This window comes from Paramormyrops kingsleyae, chromosome 13 (genome assembly GCF_048594095.1).
Source record: "Paramormyrops kingsleyae isolate MSU_618 chromosome 13, PKINGS_0.4, whole genome shotgun sequence".
Classification (NCBI taxonomy): domain Eukaryota; kingdom Metazoa; phylum Chordata; class Actinopteri; order Osteoglossiformes; family Mormyridae; genus Paramormyrops; species Paramormyrops kingsleyae.
Genome location: NC_132809.1, coordinates 7,108,644 through 7,120,825, shown reverse-complemented (window position 1 = coordinate 7,120,825; position 12,182 = coordinate 7,108,644). Strand labels below are relative to the sequence as shown.

General features: G+C 46.7%; 1 protein-coding gene and 1 long non-coding RNA gene across 2 annotated transcripts in view; one reads left to right on the top strand and one right to left on the bottom strand.

The window, feature by feature from the left end:
- LOC111858174 (zinc finger homeobox protein 3-like) overlaps positions 1–12,182 on the bottom strand; it is a 125,437-nt gene that overhangs the window by 89,993 nt on the left and 23,262 nt on the right. The gene's annotated exons all lie outside the window — the stretch shown is intronic.
- Positions 4,756–6,394, top strand: LOC140578257 (uncharacterized). The gene is made up of 2 exons (XR_011982355.1): positions 4,756–5,384; positions 5,585–6,394. It is a non-coding gene; the product is annotated as an uncharacterized lncRNA (long non-coding RNA).

Here is a 12,182-nt window from a genome sequence, read left to right as displayed (position 1 = left end):
GTAAATCTGGCCACTCAGCTGTCCCTCGTGAGGTCGGACTTGGCACAGGCGCATCGATTCACCTTCCAGATGTCATCCCACCAGCACACGCCCCACGTGAGCGAGCATCCTGCGCCCTCACGGGCCAGCGCACGCGGGGTTCTCTCGCGAACTAGACGAAGGTCATGATGCACTTCTGCAAACGACCGTCGCAGTGGCTGCCACCTTTCATGCGGTGGAGGCGGGGGCAGTAAACACCGAAGGCACCAGGAACACCTGTTTGCGCTGCTGTCACCATCTGGTTATTCACAGTCGGCAGCGACGCCTGGGGCGACGCTCAGCAGACATGTGCGATCTCGTCTCCTGGCAGGTATGCGCGCGGTTTGCCAAACATCCTGCACGCGGCAACGTCTGGCCCCCACCTCTTCCCATGGGAGCCGTGGCGATAGATAACCCAGCGGCCCTTTCTATAAAGAAATTAGCAAGATTATTGAAATATATACGACACGCGGACTTCTGAAACAGATTATGACTGAGCGTGTAAGCAGATTTTTCGGCTTTCGCCTTTCCTTTCGGCATTCGCTCGTTGGGAACCGGCTGAGTGCATTTTATAGCCCACTACCAAAAAAGACCCGCCAGGTAGATTCTGAGGAGGCCTTGAGACCTAGACGAGCTTCGCTTTCAATCCTGTTTGAAGACGACTAGAGCATCCGCTTCAAACAGTGGACACATCAAATCCTGCGGCCGTCCTCTCCTTTCTCCCGCGCTTATCAAAAAAGACACTTAACATAACAACAAATAAAACGCTCTGTGAAGAGCAGCATGTAGAGGGGGCTGCAAGGGCAGGTACTTAGAGATGATTCTCTCACAGATCATTTAAAAGAGATTTATTCAAACTGGAGGATCTGACGGTTTTATTTAAGGTGTTAATTAAAAGGAAACTAGGAAGCCACCATTAAAGATACAAAGAAGTTAAACAGTAAGTGTGGGAATCATAGCGTAGGCCACTTATTTGTCTACGCACCAGATACAGGAACCGAAAGCTGGATTCTAAGCAGACACTATTACGGCTACTCTGCATTATGAGGACTGTGCAGTGTTTCCCATCCTCATCCTCTCGCGGGGATTGGTGCACCTCTAGGATGGGGATCATGTTTGATTGCCATTAGCACCTGACCGAAAGAGTGAGTCTTTGTGGAGTGTAGTGCAATCAGCTCCAACTTCTTGGCACGTGCAATTTCCTCACCAAAAACCGGCTCAGTCACAGTTACAGAAGCTTATTCCAAGGTGAGGATGACCGTGATCCTGTGATTCCTTTGGGGTCAGTTTGCGCTCCTTGGATATTCAGGTTCATTGCAACACAAAACCAAAATGAAAACGGGCTGGTTCAGACCCAAAACACCTGGCGTAGTACTGTGGTAAAGGAGCTTCAAAAGATGATCCTGTCATGGGGAGAAGCACAACAAGGTGCAAAGGACCACATGCGATGGAGAGAGATCACTGAAGCCTTATGTCCCACAAGGGACAAAGAGGATTGAATGAATGAATGAATGAATGAATGAATGAATGAAATGTTCTGACCCACATGCTTCAATGTACGCAGCACTCCACAGAACTGTCCAATCTGTGAAGGTGTTTTATGTGAGAAAAGAGTATACAGTCTTTGCATGTTTACACATGTAACAGCAGCTATAGTTTTATTATATAACCCAGTTAGTTAGTGGAAAATGCAACAAATCTATTATTTCATTGCAGGCGGAGAAATGGCAGACTTTTCAGCGCTGAGCCTGATTTCATCATTCATTTCCAGCATCCCACAAGCGATCTGGCAGCATTAATGAATGTCTTCTGATAGGCATCAGATATACTTTGACTTTGCATAGGGCCTTTTGACAGAATGATCGCTTGATTCATTTGGGCTGGACGCACAGCACTGTCCAGCCCAGAACTGGCTGACATTCATTTTCTTTATTTCCATATCCATTGCTAATGGGTTTTCAATAAAAATTAGTGTTTGTTCCTTGGGAACTATTGGGGTTCGATACAGATACAAACCCACAGTCCCCGACCCCCGCCCCCCGCCCCCCCTCACCTATAACAGGTTGTATGAGCACGGCTGTGAACAGAGGCAGCAGCTCAGGGAGGCTGCCAGCCGACACAGTGAAACGGTTCATTCTTGGCCACCATCCCTCTCCACCTAGAAGAGGATATAGAGTTTCTAACAGCTTTGGCTGACTGGATACAACTGAGATCTCAGGCAGCAAGCCAGACAGGTGAGACTGCTGGTGGGCACAGAACAGTCCACACACACACACACACACACACACACACACACATTTGTATTCATATCTTTGTGGGGACTCTCCATTCATTTCAATGAGAAAAACCCTAATCCCAACAATGACAACCTTAACCCCAACCCCATAAGTAACCAAATAAGATACAAGACATTTGACATTTTTAGTTTTTTGATTGCAGTTACAGATTTTTATAAAAATTGAGTTTCCCCTTGTTGGCACTGAAAAAATGGTCCCAAGTGTCAAAACAGCAGGTTTTTATTACATTATGGGGACAATCGGACCCCACAATGTAAGACAGTGGTACCTCGGTTCTCGAACTCACTAGAACTCAAATTTCTTGAAAGTCGAACAAACCAGTTTGACCTAGAACTCGATCTGAATATCAGAAGTCGAATCGTGAACGCCGACCTAATATAAATTGTACGCGCCAGGAGATGAGTCATACTACAATGCAATTCTTACTTGAATGCCTTCTTCACAGACTGGACGATTAACCAAATAAAGCAGCGCAACATTACAGTAACTAACAATAAATAAACCACTAACTTACGTGTACTATTAGAGCATTTATGTCATTTATTTAAACTTTATTTTACCAGGTAAATTAACTGAAAACCAGTTCTCACTGCTTTACATTCGAGAGAAATAGCAGATTACGCATCGGAACTGCCTGGGATACAAACGTCATGCGTGTAACTAAACTCTTCAGCCAATAAGGGCAAAGGTGTGTCGTCACGGAGGGGGTTCCAGTTTGTGCAGCTGGATGAGAGGTCGCAATGCATCTAACCGTAATACATTGCGTCAGGATCAGAATGCATTGCTTTAAGCCAGCGCTGAAAGCAAGTCGAACGCACCCAATGACCAGACTGGGGAAACAAACTGAAACGCGGACTTAATACAGAGGACTAATGACGACAACCAGAAACAGCTGATCACATGGGGATCCCACACGAGGTTAATGAGGGGGCGTGGCACACGGAAGGAGCGGACGATCGGGGCACGACAGGGGTAATGTTGGGATAAGATCTTTATCGTTTTGGAAACCATTAAGAAAAAAATGCTCTTCTTGTTTTATCCTGTTCAGTTTGTGTTTAAATGCTAAAAAAAGAAAAAAAAACATATTTAGGTGTAATTTTGGGGGGCCGGGAACCAATTAATTGGTTTTCCATTATTTCTTATGGGAAAAATTCGATCAGAACTCAAACTTTTAAGGATTCGATCCGGAGTCCGGAACGGATTAAGTTCGAGAACCAAGGTACCACTGTATATACGTAACACAGACATAACATACAGGTTTGCAGCTCAGCTCATTTGGCCATCTCCTGCTCTGTCTGTCTAGCTGCATCTCAGATCACACAGACAATTCCTGTCTCTCTGACTGGAATCACGCTTAGGCGTGTTTAATGAGAAACCCAGCGTTCTCGAATCCCACACAGCGGCTCTGATACATGCTGCTTGACTCGCGGCTATTCAGGGGCTTCGCTTTAAACAAACGGAGCGACACATTCCTTCTTAGACTACCTTGACTTTAGCACTAACAGTCATTAGCTGGAGTAATCAGCATACTGTTTACTTATTCTATTGATCGCGCTTCATTCATTAAGATTCAGGGAATATAATTAACATCCCAGCTAGCTGCACCTCCTCCACTTTTGCGCCCCCTCCAGGGATTGCTAATTCTCCTGTTTGCCGAGGGGATTTTCTGGAGGCGGCACAAGTGGGCTTGGCAAAGTGGGAACGGGGCCAGTCCGAATCGGGGACCCGTCCTCGCCTCTCTCGCCGCTGACAGAGGAACCCAGTCCCCTAACAAGGGGAGCCTTCGTCAGCCGTGTTAACTAAAAGCACAATTATCTGGAGAACAATGGAGCCTTTCACGGAGCCTGTGTTGTCATTAATGCAGTGGATCTGGTTACAGCAGCCAGCTTAAGCTCATTAAGGAATGCTATCTGTAGATTCTCAATGCTTCTTAATTAAGTAGGCCTCATTTCAAAATGGGGACAAACAGAGCAAATTGCACTGCTCTGCCTCATATTTTCACTTTTTGTTGGAGCAATACTGATTAAAACATATGCATGGCCATCCACAATCTTCTCATACTGATGTACTGTCATATTGTAATTAAGCAGGGAGATAATGTACTTTCCCGTCCCTGAGGACAGAGAAGGTACAGCTCTACCTGAGCTTGGCTCCCAGTAAGTAACAGGACACCTGGCCCTGTCCACCGGCCCCCTGTGTGTCATTCAGCACCCCCTCCCCTACATGGACCGCTGCTTAGACCCAGCAGAGCTTTTCAATCAGCATTTCTTCCCTATTACACCTGATTAGGACATAATGCTTCACGAAAGACCACAGATGTACACAGACAAGAAAGCCCTGAGTCATTTATCAGCTGTCACTGAACGAGCAGCTAGAAAGCACAAAAAAATCATCCCTCCCAAAAACAGCCCTGGCACTTACACACTGAAAAAAGTGATTTTGGAGAGTGGTAAATATAATCTGTGGAAACCATATAAAATTTACATGATTATTGCAGCCAGCCAACGAATTCTAAAGTAATGGGTAAATTCTACATATGCTACCCATTCGTCAACAGTAAGAACCATCACATAGAAAAATGCAGTAAAATATACCCCCAAACCGTGAGTTTTTTTGCTTTAAATTGCGCATGCGTCACCCCGCGTTTTTGAGTGAGTGTGGGCGACACTGGATCCTCTCTCTGGCTGCCATCGAACAGCAGAAGTGAAGGTAAGCTATTTACATAGGAGTGCTGTATATATTTTTTTTAATTATGAGATATTACACTTCACTTGTATTCGGCGTTCGTTTGTTTAACATGCCATTACTTGAAATTAAAGTTTGAATCTGTCGCTGGACTCGCTGGCATCACCATGGCCCGGGACACATCAAGCCGACGGTCGGCCGTTGGGCAACGTCGCGTCGGTCAGGCAACTTGGTTTATTGTGTTCCATGCGTCGGTTTGATGTGTTCAAATAAACAAATTGACCCCAGGCCAACGCAAGGCAACGGCACGTCTGCTTTCGTCACTGCTAGTTCTTTGCCATCGGTTTGTTGTGTCCCGGGCTTTCACCGTCTGCACAACTGCCGGTAAGTTGAAATGCTGTCGTGGTGTGCTTTTTACAAGATTAGTCAGCATGCATGACTGTGTCTGACCGCTGGTTTTAAGGTTAGAAACTAGTCAACGCCAGCTTTTTCTAATATATTGAATAGGCGCAGGAATGAAGCTAATTATATGAAGCATGAATATTAATATATATTAATATCCATTGCTCTGTGATTCCCCCCAGATTGACAGAAAAGGAATACCAATAGAAAGTGGCCTGAAGAATTTTGATCTCTCCTTCTACCCTCTTTCCCTCCCCATTTGTTTGTTTCTTTTATTCTCATCCTATCTTTGAGAGTGAGAGCAAGCTCAAAAACTAAAGAATGTTGGTGTTCTGTTTTATCTTTATCCAGATATTTGATACTGTACATGCACAGAAACAACCATGTGGAGTTTGTGTGTGCTTTTGATTTTTAAAATAGAATAAGTGGTATGTGTTGTTTGCAGTAGCCAATTATCCAGAAACAACATTTGAAACTGTTATCTTAGTGAGTTATAAAACAAGTCAATTCGTTCATTGTTGTGTGAAGCTGTTGTACTTTATTTAGCACTTTATTCTGTGTTTTTTGATAATTTGGTGCATCATTGCTGCATATAAACAAGGCTGTTCGGTTATTTGTTATATGAATGTACCTGGACCACAGATTTGGTCAGTCACTGTTGTGTAAATCTGAAGAGACACAAAGAGTTTAGTCTAAGAGTTTAGATACAAGAAAATCTTAATGTGATTGGACATCCAGCACTGCTCTGATCTCCTCACTAATCCTTTCATTTTCTCTTCTCTGCTTCCTTCTCTCCTCACTTCTCTTTTCCGCTCTGATCTGGATGTCCTAAAACAGGGATATGTTTTATTATCCAACATTATTGAAACAACATTTGATAGATCAGTGAGTTATAAAACAGGTTCATTACTTGAAATGTTGTGTAAAGCTGTTGTGCTGCACTATATTGTGAGTGTTTCATAGGATTTTTTGGATTAAAAACATTGATCTGATGAACCATCTGAATGTCTTTATTGTGGGGGGTACATTTTACCTTCTCTGAATAAGTAATTGTTATTAACTGATATTAATTAACTTTGATTTGAAGAGATAATTTTGACCTAATTTTAATGAGTAAGTAGCTGTTGAATATATACATAAATGTGAGGTATTGTTACCCAATTTATGCAAGTATTTAATAGCTTTTTACTTCAGATAGTTTATACTCAATATATGGGATTAAATCTACCCCACCAAAGTCGATGCAAATTGTTACCTCACATTTATTGGGTAAATTCTATAGATTAGTTTTTACAGTGCATATGATTTAGGGCAATGAGCTTTTCTTCAGGGATATTTTATGCTGCTTTCCAGGAGATTCAACCCCACCACCCCCAAAGAAAGACAACTTTTCACAACATACTATAAGTGAACCAGACCAGGAAAGCAAATGAGGGAAATGGAGATTCATAGCAACACAAAGGGGAACAGCCAGACCAAAATCTGTCTCTGGGCCCTTGGCTAGCATGAATCTCTGGTTATAAGCCAGAGGAGAGCAAACACAGAGTTACACAAGGTGACAGATCACGGTGATGATGACCAGTTTGTCTTCCAGAAGCCCAATACTGGAATATGCTGACATTCATTTGTTTTTTTTACTCCATTGACAAATTTTCAGCCAAAAACAACGTTTTCACTAAGAAGCTGATCCAGCCTCAGACTTCAACATGCCCCCCCACCCCCCATTGTCACTTGCCTTCTCTCCTCACTCAGATACAAATGAATAATGTTATTTAAGTATCAGGAACACGTGTGAGAAGGATCTAATGCAGCGGTTCTGCTTTGGGGGCCGAGGCTGTGTGCGGGGTGAAGCACAGGTGCAGGAGCAGCTGCGTGTAACGCAGCAGAAAGGCAGCAATCAGCACACAGCACCACTTATTCAAAGGCGTTCATATGTTTCCCATATGCTTCATTTACACAGCCAACACTAGCAAAAATGATTAAGGGATTATTGGGAAAGGGAAAATTTTAAAACAGCAACTGTCAGGGCTTAGTGGCCATGTGTGGCGTCAATTATGGGTCACATCATTCCAGGCAGTGCCGCTCCCTAACACTGTGACGCCAGTGGCTTAGCCCTGGGTGCGGGCCGCTCCCTAACACTGTGACGCCAGTGGCTTAGCCCTGGGTGCGGGCCGCTCCCTCACACTGTGACGTCAGCGGCTTAGCGCTGGGTGCGGGCCACTCCCTCACACTGTGACGCCAGTGGCTTAGCCCTGGGTGCGGGCCGCTCCCTCACACTGTGACGCCAGTGGCTTAGCCCTGGGTGCGGGCCGCTCCCTCACACTGTGACGTCAGCGGCTTAGCGCTGGGTGCGGGCCGCTCCCTCACACTGTGTCGCCAGTGGCTTAGCCCTGGGTGCGGGCCACTCCCTCACACTGACGTCAGCGGCTTAGCGCTGGGTGCGGGCCGCTCCCTCACACTGTGACGTCAGTGGCTTAGCCCTGGGTGCGGGCCGCTCCCTCACACTGTGACGTCAGTGGCTTAGCGCTGGGTGCGGGCCGCTCCCTCACACTGACGTCAGCGGCTTAGCCCTGGGTGCGGGCCGCTCCCTCACACTGCGACGTCAGTGGCTTAGCGCTGGGTGCGGGCCGCTCCCTCACACTGTGACGCCAGTGGCTTAGCCCTGGGTGCGGGCCGCTCCCTCACACTGTGACGCCAGTGGCTTAGCCCTGGGTGCGGGCCGCTCCCTCACACTGCGACGTCAGTGGCTTAGCGCTGGGTGCGGGCCGCTCCCTCACACTGTGACGCCAGTGGCTTAGCCCTGGGTGCGGGCCGCTCCCTCACACTGTGTCGCCAGTGGCTTAGCCCTGGGTGCGGGCCGCTCCCTCACACTGTGACGCCAGTGGCTTAGCCCTGGGTGCGGGCCGCTCCCTCACACTGTGACGTCAGTGGCTTAGCCCTGGGTGTGGGGCCGCTCCCTCACACTGTGACGTCAGTGGCTTAGCCCTGGGTGCGGGCCGCTCCCTCACACTGTGACGCCAGTGGCTTAGCCCTGGGTGCGGGCCGCTCCCTCACACTGTGACGTCAGCGGCTTAGCGCTGGGTGCGGGCCGCTCCCTCACACTGTGTCGCCAGTGGCTTAGCCCTGGGTGCGGGCCGCTCCCTCACACTGTGACGTCAGTGGCTTAGCCCTGGGTGCGGGCCGCTCCCTCACACTGTGACGTCAGCGGCTTAGCCCTGGGTGCGGGCCGCTCCCTCACACTGTGCCGTCAGCTGCTCAGTGCTTGGTGCATTGTCCCTCCCTCACTTAGGCAGATAAGTTTATGAGCTTTTGTTCAGAGTGAAAAATATTTTCACAGACTTACATATGTATGTGCAGAAAATAAAAAATATAATGAAATTTGAATTTAGATTCGGGGGGAAGAAAATTAACATGTCACTGAGGAATCACCCACTGTTAAGATTTAATTAAATTCTTAAAATTATTTCTTTATATAGATAATACATAAAACCAAATGAATACCCAGGAAAATATTAAAATGCCAGACAACAGCTCATCGCTATTCCAGCCCAGAACACACCGTAGCCCTCCAAGGCATTCCTCGCTCACACACCTCACTGCTGCTGCTTCAGCCCAGCGAGAGAGGTGGGCAAGTGGAGTGTTTTAAGTAATCCTCGTTTGCACGGACCATAATTGATTGCGTAATCCTGGTTTAACATGCACGAAACCCAGTTCAGAATCTAAGAGAAAAGTGAATGGCTTAAGCAGACAAATTTGTGTCCAGGTGCCATGTCTAGGTAACTACCAATATCCATACCCATGAAGGAATGGCTGTCTGGATCACTGTTGCGAAACAACTGAGTGGGATCATTAAATATCCCTCTTTTATTCTGATCGTAGCTTCGCATACAGATCAAAGGGGCTCCTTCTCAGCTCCCTCAAATCGTGACACTATGCCTACTTCGGAATGGACGGGCTTCTGCTATTCCTGCATGAATAAAGACAATAAAACTGAGAAGATTAGCACACAAGCACAAGTAGCATGAGCTGCCAGGGGGTGGTGCCGCCCTGCCTGGTTGGGAGAAGCGACTCCAGGACACGCGCTGTGTAAATCACGCCACAGAGGGCGCTGTCGGAAACCCACCATGTTTTATCAAACGCAGAGGAAGCCGAACAGGGAACATCTGTTCTCTCTTAACGATTAAATACACAGAGAGCAGACTGTGGGGATCCCAGGACCGGCATGCCTCTGTGATCGAAGGGGACAAGCTTGCCTGTAAACAAGAGACATGTGGGGATCGGCACAGAAGTGGGGGGGTCAGCGCCAGAGCCACGTGAGGGGGCTTCCTCAAGCCCACCAGTTAGACCCAGACTTGCGCAGGCAGGTAGACACAAAGACAAGTAAAAGTCCAGATGGACAGACAGAGAGAGAAACAGACAGACACACAAATTGGTACACAGGCAAATAGAGGCACAGACATACAAATAGACCAATAGGCAGGCAGGCAGACAGACAGGGTGAGGCAGATGGTAATGAAAACTGCTTCAAATTAAGTTTGATCAATAATTTGGTATCCATCCTATCTGTATTTATTCCGAAAGCTCACTCCTCTTCCCAAACCTTCAATGTGAGCCAGTGTAAAAGTCCAGGAGAGGTTCTGACAACAGCTGCTAGTAGTAACAAGGGACCCCGATAGAGCAGATTTAGCAAATTCCTGCCTGAATTTCAGTCACAATCAGAGCGTAGCGTTCAGTAGCACACAGGAAAACCCCCTTCGCAAGCTTCTAAATGCTAACCTCTGCTTTCAGCAGCAGAGAGCCGACCAGCTCAGAAAGAAGTCGGTCTGTAATTAGGGTCTGTCAGTCCACCCATCCGCCGGCCGGCCCGCACAGGCCTGGTTACCATGCTAACATTCCGCCGGGAAGCGCTGCCTCTCTTTCCTGGATTCTCCCTGCGCGGCTGGAAGAGGCCCTGGCTGCCTGCCCACCTTGGCGAGATGCATGTTTCAGCTGTCTGGGGCCAAGTGACGAAACGGCACATAAAGACAGAGGAAACCTGAGCGCTCGCAGCCCCCAGGTGCATGACTGGTGGGGGTGGGGGGGGGGGGGTTCATTTTGCACAACACAAAAGATCTATTGTGCTGTGAAACTTTATATACATGTTAGAAAGCTGAAACCCTTCACCTCAACAAGCAGAATTCTTGCAACTGTGAGTGAGATAGTATTACCATCCATTCTTTCCAAGTAAAAAAGAAAAAAAAAAACGAAAAGCCTTCAATCATAGAAAAAGACATTGTAGAATCATAGAAAGTCACCTAGGAGTAGTCAGCAGTCACTTCTATGGACCATAAGGAGACTGAGTGTGGCCCCACAAACCTACAAACACTGTCTACCACCACCTTGCTTAGCAAATCACCTGAACTTTAACTAGACCGACATTACTGATATATTGGCCAATGGCAAGATTCCACTTGAAAGCATGACGCTATGAAGAAACCCGGTTTACGTCGGCTGAAAACATTCGTATGGTCAGCGAGTACAAAGAGGTATTTATTGTGCCCCTTTGGAACAAGTTTATTCTTGTCCAAAAAGAAAAAGCAGAGCTCTCTACCTGCCCCTTCCCTTGAAAAGCTTCAGGAGGATGACGGCACAAATAAACGATGAAGCCAAACCTCCCAGTTAGAAGGTAAAGGGGAATAAAATCAAACTGAGCGCGAAACCGAGGCAGATGGATGCTGGGTGGGCCGCTCAGGGCCAGCTGGAAGGGAGCCGCAATGGGGGGGCTGGCAAGGGCTCCTCATTCTACTGGAACTGCAGCACAAAGGTGCTTCCAGGTACTGGGGAGGTGAACAGCAGAGCCAGACTGAAGCATCTGCCAGACCAGGACAAGGATAAAGCACCTATGGAGGTGAGTGCCCCCACACTTACAGGAAGTAACAGAATTTGGGGGGGGGGGCACATCCCCTTATGATCCACCCTAACCCCTCCTCCATTAACCCGTCATTCAGGATTCTCTTCAGTGAGTAGTGAAAACAGCAGGTAAAATGGTACAATTTTAACAGCGATAAAGCAGAAATAAAAACCGATTAAGCAGTTTTGTGTGTGCATTGTTTCATGGAAGTTTTCACAGTTTCAAAAGGAATTAATGAAGCAGACAAAAGAGGATATTTCAAATCCAAAGAGCACTGGCAGAAATGAGTTAAAAGTACATTTTGCTATGACACTGTAAAGTAGCTCTTATTGCGATGGTGATGACTGGAAACATGCTGGAATTTCAACAGTGCAAACCTTCAAAACCAAACTTCCATAAACTCATTTAAATAAGGGAATGACTAGCCACAGTATCAAAACTGGGTAATTCTTTCACATTCTCGTTACTGGTTCACTTTAAACATGCAAACATTTTTCAGTTTGTTACTCAAAAGCAGGAGACAATTTAAGCTAGTATGACCTTCGAGTGAAACACAGCACCTGGGATTCAATCCAGCAACCTTCAGGCTGAGTCTCCATACTTAACCACTACGCAGCAAGTGGGCCCCGACGCTTTGGGCCATATAAATGTAACATTCATTTATTCATTCAAACAAAAAAACAAACAAGTATCTATGTTTGAGGGGGCTACATTTAAATTCAGAGGGTGTGCCCAGATGTATAGCTTTCTGTTAATGAACAATAGCTGTTTTGTTCCCATGGACACCGACTGGGACACCAAGCTGCTGAAAAGTCCATCCATATGTTTTCAGAGAGGGATGCATCTATGCTTGATTAGCTTTCCCATGATGCCCCCCCACCAGCACCAGT